This window comes from Passer domesticus, chromosome 9 (genome assembly GCF_036417665.1).
Source record: "Passer domesticus isolate bPasDom1 chromosome 9, bPasDom1.hap1, whole genome shotgun sequence".
NCBI lineage: Eukaryota > Metazoa > Chordata > Aves > Passeriformes > Passeridae > Passer > Passer domesticus.
In genome coordinates, this window is record NC_087482.1 from 25896334 (window position 1) to 25904125 (window position 7792).

At 55.1% G+C, this 7792-nt stretch overlaps 1 long non-coding RNA gene across 1 annotated transcript; it reads right to left on the minus strand.

Annotated features, from left to right (window-relative positions):
- Nucleotides 1-669: 669 nt before the first annotated feature.
- Nucleotides 670-1401, minus strand: LOC135307288 (uncharacterized). Its single transcript, XR_010367992.1, has 3 exons — nt 1020-1401; nt 860-931; nt 670-772 (listed from the first exon to the last, which is right to left on the minus strand). It is a non-coding gene; the product is annotated as an uncharacterized LOC135307288 (long non-coding RNA).
- Nucleotides 1402-7792: the final 6391 nt, after the last annotated feature.

Below are 7792 nucleotides of genomic sequence, written 5' to 3' on the forward strand. Positions count from 1 at the left end.
GGCTGTGCCAGTCTTGTCCGGGCAGTGCCCGCACTGCCAGGCAGCAGAGAGGGCAGCTCAAGTCTCAGCAGGGCTCAGGCCCAGAGGCACAGCAATTACCTCCTGGGCCTGTGCCTGGCATGACCTCCCTTCCTGCAGCAGAGGCTGGCACGGAGCCACTGCTTCCTCTGGGAAACGCCGCCTTCCGCACAGCTTTTTTGTCCTTCTCTGGAGAAAGAAAAGTGTACAGCTGGACCACATGAAATCAATAAAGAGACGGGAGGGGGCATCTTCAGGAGGGAATGCTTGCCAAGCACTTTGATATGGAACAGGAAATCATATAAACTATTTGGGTAGGCCAGGGCCCTGACTTCTTCAAACAGCTGCCCCTTCTGATCTGCCTGAACACCGGGAAATTACAGGGGATCTCAGGGTGGGCATGGCCCATGGTGCAGTTTGGGCTGCCTGTCAGCTGATGCCAAATGCCTTCCTGCAGAGGCTGGGCACAAGCTGCAGCCAGGCCAGGCTGGGAAACAGCCCTGCAGGGCGTGAAAGCAGCAGCAGCAGCAGCAGCGGGGCAGCGAGGCTGCCATGGATCCCTTCCTGCTGTGCCAGGCACGGCGTGTCCAGATGTGCAGCCAAAGCCCCCGGCTGCTGAGTCCCAGGGGAAGCATAAGGGAAATGCACCCACCTTGTCCTGCCTGCAGCAATTCTTTCAGCATTTGCCTCATGTTTTTGGATGGCTCATGGGCTTTCTGGTGTCCTTTGCCTTTGTTCTTTCCCCTCGGAGGACCTTAGAGCAATAGAGTTTCGTTTCCCAGGAATGGATCCCACAAAAGCAGGGCTCAGCCTGTGGGGTCAGCAGGGACACACCACTCACCCCTGCGATGGGAGCCAGGCTTCTGTGTAGAAATCACCAAAGGAGCTGGAGAAATCCTCCCTGCAGGCACACCTGTAACACAACAGCCACAGAAGCTTCTGTCACCTGATTCCTGCCAGGTTGTCAGCAATTATTCCTTGGTGGCACACTGGGAACATACCTGAGAGGGGCTCAGATAGGACCAACACTTTATGCAGCCAAGCTAATGGAGAAGTCTTTCCAGACACCTCATCTAGAAGGGAGCAGAGATAAGAACCATTTCCATGGTGCGCTGGAGTCCCCTTCTGCCTCAGGGAACTGGGCACTGCAAGGGGGTCAGGTAAGTTTGTGGGAGTCGGATGTGAATGGATAAAGCCAAAGATGCACAGCAGCCTGGGGAGCTCTGGGCTGGCTCCTGGTCACACTCCAGACTCTTTTCAGGCCCTGGGAAACATCCCTGGAAAGGTGGGGGAACACCCCAGGGCCTTGCAAGACTCTCTCATTTCCACTGCAGAAACCCTCCCTAAAGGCCTGAGAAAAACTACAGGCGGCCATGCCACAGGTGTCACTCATTTCACCACTCCCTGCCCCGTGACAGCTCCCCCAGCCCCAGGGGACAGGCTCAGGCCCTGTCAGGAGCCAGCGCAGCCCCTGCCCAGTCGGGAGCCAGGGCTGCCTCTGGCCCTGGGCTGGCGGCAGGGCTCCCGCTCGGGGCTGCTCCTGTGCCTTGGGCCTCTGGGCACTCAGGGCCAGCTCCGCAGCAGCTGCAGCGCCAGGGACGTTGCTGCACCAGTCCCGTTTCCCCGGGGCTCTGAACGAGCTCCAGAGGCCTGGAAGCCGAGGCGCCTCCAGCTTTGGCTGCTGCCAGGCTGGGCAAGGGCAGGCCCTGGGGGAAGAGCTGCTGCCACACAGCCCCGGCCAGGGCTGAGCCCGGCACAGCAATTACCTGCTGTGCCTGTGCCCGTGTCTGGCATTGCCTTCCTTTCTGCAGGGCCTTCCAATGAGCCGCCACTTAGCCCGGGAAATGCCACCTTCAGTACAGCTTTTTGGTCCATCGCTTGTTAAAGGAAATGGACAGCTGGATCAGATAGAGCTGTTCCCTACTGGGGAGGTGGCATCTTCAACAGGGAATGCTTTTCAAAGGGTTAGGCTCCGGGAGATGGCCAGAATCTTCATGCTGAACCAGGGCCCTCCTTTCTCCAAACAGGTTCCCTTCCTGATCTCCCAAGAGACCAAGAAATTGCAGGGAATCTCAGGCCCATGGTGCAGTTTGGGCTGCCTGTCAGCTGATGCCAAATGCCTTCCTGCAGGGGCTGGGCACAAGCTGCAGCCAGGCCAGGCTGGGAAGCAGCCCTGCAGGGCGTGAAAGCAGCAGCGGGGCAGCGAGGCTGCCAAGGATCCCTTCCTGCTGTGCCGGGCACGGCGTGTCCAGATGTGCAGCCAAAGGCCCCGGCTGCTGAGTCCCAGGGGAAGGCAGAAGGAAATGCACCCACCTTGTCCTGCCTGCTGCATTTCCTTCAGTACTGGCATCTTGACTATGGATGGCTCATGGGGTTTCTTGTGACCTGTAGCTGGGTAATTCCCTGTCAGAGAAATTTAGAGCAACATAGTTCCATTTCCCAGTCGATTTCACAAAACCAGGGCTCTAGCCACAGAAGCTTCTGCCATCTCTGCTGATCTGCACGGGCACCACTGAACCGCAGGAGCGGTGAGGGGATCGCGCAGGGCGAGGGCACACACGTGCATGGTTCTGTGCTGGCACCTGCAGCGATGCCCCCTGGCCCAGCTTTGGGCTCTGAGCTGGCAGCTCTCCCAGGGAGGAAAGTCTTGACCTACCCTCAGCATCTCCCAGAGCCTCAGTCCTGGACGTGGGTTGGGAAGCTGCACCACCTTCACCAGCAGGTTCAGCTGCAAAGAAAGGCAGGACAGAAGAGCTGCTGTGGCACTGCAGGAGATCCTCAGGCTGCCCACAAGGCTCAGCCCCGGGGCACAGCCCTGGGCCCGGCCCCTTCCCTCTCTGCTCTTCTCTTCTCTGTGGCTGCACAGAGCACATGGAAGGACACACTGGCATTGCACACGGGAGGAAGATGGACAGCTAAATGCTCCTTCCTCCCACTGACAGTGATCCTGTGGGATCCCTCAGGGCTCCAGAAGGGCAAGGTTTGCTGAATACATCAACTTTCAGAGGAACTTATGGGAAATGTTACAAGTAATCTCTTGCTGGATTGACACTATTTTTCTGTCAGGAAAGGTACATTGAGGACTTGCCTCCAGCATCTGGCCTGGTTTTCAAATCATCATTCACCAGCATTTCCAAATAATCCACGTCACGATCCACATCTGGAATGGAACACAGACCAGAACCATATCCAATGTGTGCTGGGATCCCCTTCTGCCTTAGGGAACTGGGCACTGGAGGGCGGTTGGGTAAGGCCGTGGGGGACAGATGTGAATAGACAAGGCCAAAACTGCACAGCGGCTGGCTCTGGTCACTCTCCAGCCTCTTTGCAGGCCCTTTGCAACATCCCTAGAGGGGTGGCTGGAGCAGCCCAGGGCCCGTGGGTGCTGTCACCCTCCCACAGAGGAAACCCTCCCCAAAGCACTGGGCAAAACCATCCCCAGCGCTTCCCAGGGAGCAGGGGGCGCTGTGCTGGGAAAGGGCAGCCAGGCTGCCGGCTCACCTGCTCGCCGCGCTTGCAGCGGAGCAGCCTGGGCAGCCCTGGCAGGCAGGGCCACGGCCAGGAGCAGCAGGAGTAGGAGGCGCAGAGCAAGGGCCATGCTGCCTTGCCCTCTGCCAGTCCCGCAGCTCTTGCTGCCACCGCTGTCCCGACACCGCTGTCCCAATGTCAGCACCGCTGCTGCCACCGCTGCTGCTGCAACAGTTGTGCTCAGGGACTGACTGCTGGCTCCTTGTGCTGCTGTGCAACCACGGGGCTCTGGCACCTCTGGCACCTCTGTGACCTCAGGGCCTGCTGTGAGCTCAGCCTGCTGTGACCCCAGAGCCCTGCTGTGACCTCATGGCCTCAGCTGTACCCCCAGAGTGTGCCCCCATCCGCATGAATGGACTGCCCGGATTGTAAATGTTTTGCATTATCACAGGTCCATTTCTCACAAAAAACCTTATTTTTCACCTACTGACATTGCTGGCCAGGCTGTGTCCCTGGAGATGCTCAGAATTCTTACAGAATTCACAGCATGACCAGGTTGGAAGAGACCTTCAAGATCATCCAGTCCAACCCATGTCCCAACACCACAACTAAACCATGGCACCCAGTGCCACATTCAGTCTTTTTTTAAACACATCCAGGGATGGTGACTCCACCACCTCCCATGGCAGGCCATTCCAGAACTTTATCACTCTTTCTGTGGAAAATATTTTCCTAATATCCAACCGACATTTCCCTTGATGCAGCTTGAGACTGTGTCCTCTGGTTCTGTCAGCGCTGCCTGGAGAAAGAAACCATCCCCACCTGACTACAACTACCCTTCAGGGAGCTGTGGAGTGATAAGGTCACCTCGGAGTCTCCTTTTCTCCAGGGTAAACACCCCCAGCTCTCTCAGTCATTCCTCACCAGGGCTTGTGCTCCCAGCCCCTCACCATCCTTGTTGCCCCCTCTGGATGTGCTCGAGCGACTCAATGTCCTTCCCAAACTGATGGCCCAGAACTGGACACAGCACTCGAGGTGCGGCCTCACCAGTGCCAAGAACAGGGACAGAATGACCTCCCTGCTCCTGCTGGCCACGCTCTTCCTGACACAGGCCAGGAGCCATTGGCCTCCTTGGCCACCAGGCCACACTGCTGGCTCATGTTCAGCTGGCTGTGACCAGTGCCCCCAGGTGCCTGTCTGCCTGGCCACTGTCCAGCCACACTATCCCCAGCCTAGAACACTGCAGGTGCTTCTTGTGGCCAAAGTGCAGCACTGGGCACTTGCACCTACTGAGCTTCATCCCACTGGACTCTGCCCATCGCTCCAACCATTCCAGGTCTCCCTGCAGAGCCCTCCTACCTTCCGACAGATCAACACACTCTCCCAGCTTAGTGTTGTCTGCAGATTTGCTAATGAAAGACTCAATCCCCTCATCCATGTTGTCAATAAAAGCATTGAGCAGAGCTGGCCCCAGCACAGAGCCCGCAGGGACACCTCTGGTGACTGGCTGCCAGCTGGGTGCAGCACCGTTCAGCACCCCTCTCTGGGCCAGCCATCCAGCCAGTTCTGAGCCCAGCAAAGAGTGTTCCTCTCCCAGCCCTGGGCTGCAGCTTTTCCAGGAGTGAGCTGTGGAAGACAGTGCAAAGGCCTTTCTGCAGTCCAAATAGACACATCCACAGCCTTTCCTGCATCCATCAGGCAGGTCACTTGCTCATGAAAGGAGATCAGGTTGGTCGGACACGACCTACCCCTCCTAAACCCCTGCTGGCTGGGTCTGCTACCCTGGCCATCCTGTAAGTGCTGCGTGATGGCACTCAGTATAAACTGTTCCATCACCTTACTGGGTACTGAGCTCAGACTGACTGGCCTATAATTACCAGGATCCTCCTTACCACCCTTGTTCTACATGGGCGTCACATTGGGCAGCTTCCAGTCACCTGGAACCTCACCAGTGAGCCAGGACTGCTGGTAAATGATGGAGAGCGGCTTCAGCAGCTCATCTGCCAGTTCCCTCACCACCCTGGGGTGGATCCCATCTGGCCCCATACATTTAGGAACATCCAAGCAGCTCAGCAGTTCTCTGACTGCCTCCTCTTGGCTAACAGGGGGCCCATTCTGCTCCCTGACACCATCTACCAGCCCAGCAGGACACTTGTCCTGAGGACAAGTCGTCTTCCTACTAAAGACTGAGGCAAAGAAGGTGTTCAGCGCCTCTTCTTTGTCCTCATGGGCAGTTGCTAAGTTCCCTCCCACATCTAATAAAGAACAAAGGTTGGTCTTACCCTTCCTTTTCCCATTGATATCTTTGTAAATACATTTTTTTTATTATCCTTTACAGAAGTCACCATTTTCAGTTCAAACTGAGCTTTGGCCTCCCTAATTTTTTTTCCTACATGCTCTAGCAGCTCCTCTAAATACTTCCTGAGAGACTTGACCCTCCTTCCAAAGATGATACGTCCTCTTTTTATTCCTAAATTCCTCCAAAACCTCCTTGCCCATCCAGGCTGGGTGTTTGCCTCATTGGCTCATCTTTCGGCAGCCAGGGACAGACTGTTCCTGTGCCCTCAAGATCTCTGTTTTGAAGCATGCCCACCCTTCCTGGACTCCTTTGTTTTTAAGGGCTGCTTGCCAAGGAACTCTCTGAAGAAGTCTCCTAAACAGGCCAAAGTCTGGCCTCTGGAATTCATGTGTACAAGTCTTCTTGATGTTCCTCCTGTTTTCACAAAATACCAAGAATTCTTGATACATTGGTGTTCCCCTGTCTGAGACATAACACACAACAGACCCCTCATGTTTCCTCAGAAAAACAGCCTTGTTTATTATCAGGAGTGTTCTTTTCTAGCCCACTCAAATCTCCTGGGCCGAGACAGCTCATTGGTCTATCTGTGTGCCCCCAGACTCTGAACCAAGACAATGTCTGCATCCTAGGAGAGTTCCCATTGGATGTGAGCTTCTGTCAGTCAAACACAGAGGCTAGTTCATGGAGCTGAGCTGGACTGCTTCTTAGAACTTGATTAATGCTGACTACAGATCAGCTTGCAATGCACCAAATTCCATCATTTCATGATCACTGTGCCCCAAGCAGCCTCCAGCCACCATACGTCCCCCCAGCCCACCTCTATCTGCAAAGAGCAGATCTAACATAGTCCCTCCCCTGCTGGGCTCACCCACCAGCTGCAACCAACAGTTGTCCTCCACACACTCTACAAATTGCCTGTGCTGCTTTTTTTCTGCTGTATTAAGTTCCCAGCAGATGTCTGGCAAGTTGAAGTCGCCTACAAGAAGAAGGGCTGATGATCCTGAAACATCCTCTAGTTGTTTATAGAATGAGTTGTCCACCACTTCTTCCAGGTTGGGTGGATGATAACAGACTCCCAGTAGGATGTCAGCCTTGTTGGCCTTCCCCCTCATTCTCACCCATAGGCATTCCACCTCATCATCATTAGTTTCAATATCCATGGTGTCCAAAGCCTCCCTAATATAAAGAGCCACGCCTCCACCTCTTCTCCCTTTCCTGTCTCTCCTGAAGAGCTTGTAGCCATCCAGTGTAGTGCTCCAGCCATGTGAGGCATCCCACCACGTTTCTGTGATGGCAATGACATCACAGCTCTGCTGCTGGACCATGGCCTCCAGCTCTTGCTGTTTGTTACCCATGCTGTGTGCACTGGTATCCATGCACCTCAGCTGGGCTGCTGATTTCATCCCTAACTCAGGCTTACCAGCCTTGGGCCTGCTTCCAGACAGCCCAGCTGCATCCCGTTCCCTCTTCAAACTTAGTTTAAAGCCCTCTCAACAAGTTCTGCAAGCTCATCAGCTAAAAACCTTCTGCCATTAACAGAGAGATGGAGCCCATCTGGTTCCAGCAGGCCAGGTGCCATAGAAGCTGCAGCATGATCAAAGAATCCAAAATTCTGCCAATGCACCAGCCCTTGAGCCACTTGTTGATGATACGAGCTCTCCTATTGCTTTCACCATTTTTCTCAGCCACCAAAGGGACTGAGGAAAAGACTACCTGTGTCCCTGTCCTATCAACCACTTGTCCCTGTGCCCTAAAGTCCCTTTCAATGGTCCTGACACTCCTCAATCTCATCACTGCCAGCCTGGAGTTTCAGCAGTGGATAATAATCAGAGGACTGAATGAGCCCAGGAAGTCCCTGAGGAATATCCTGCACCTGGGCCCCAGGGAGGCAGCAGAGCTCTCTGTGGGGTGGGCCCGGTTGACATGGGGCCCTCTGTTCCCCTCAGAAGGGAATCACCCACCACGATTACCTTTCTTTCCTTTTTGATGTTAGAGGTGGCAATCCAT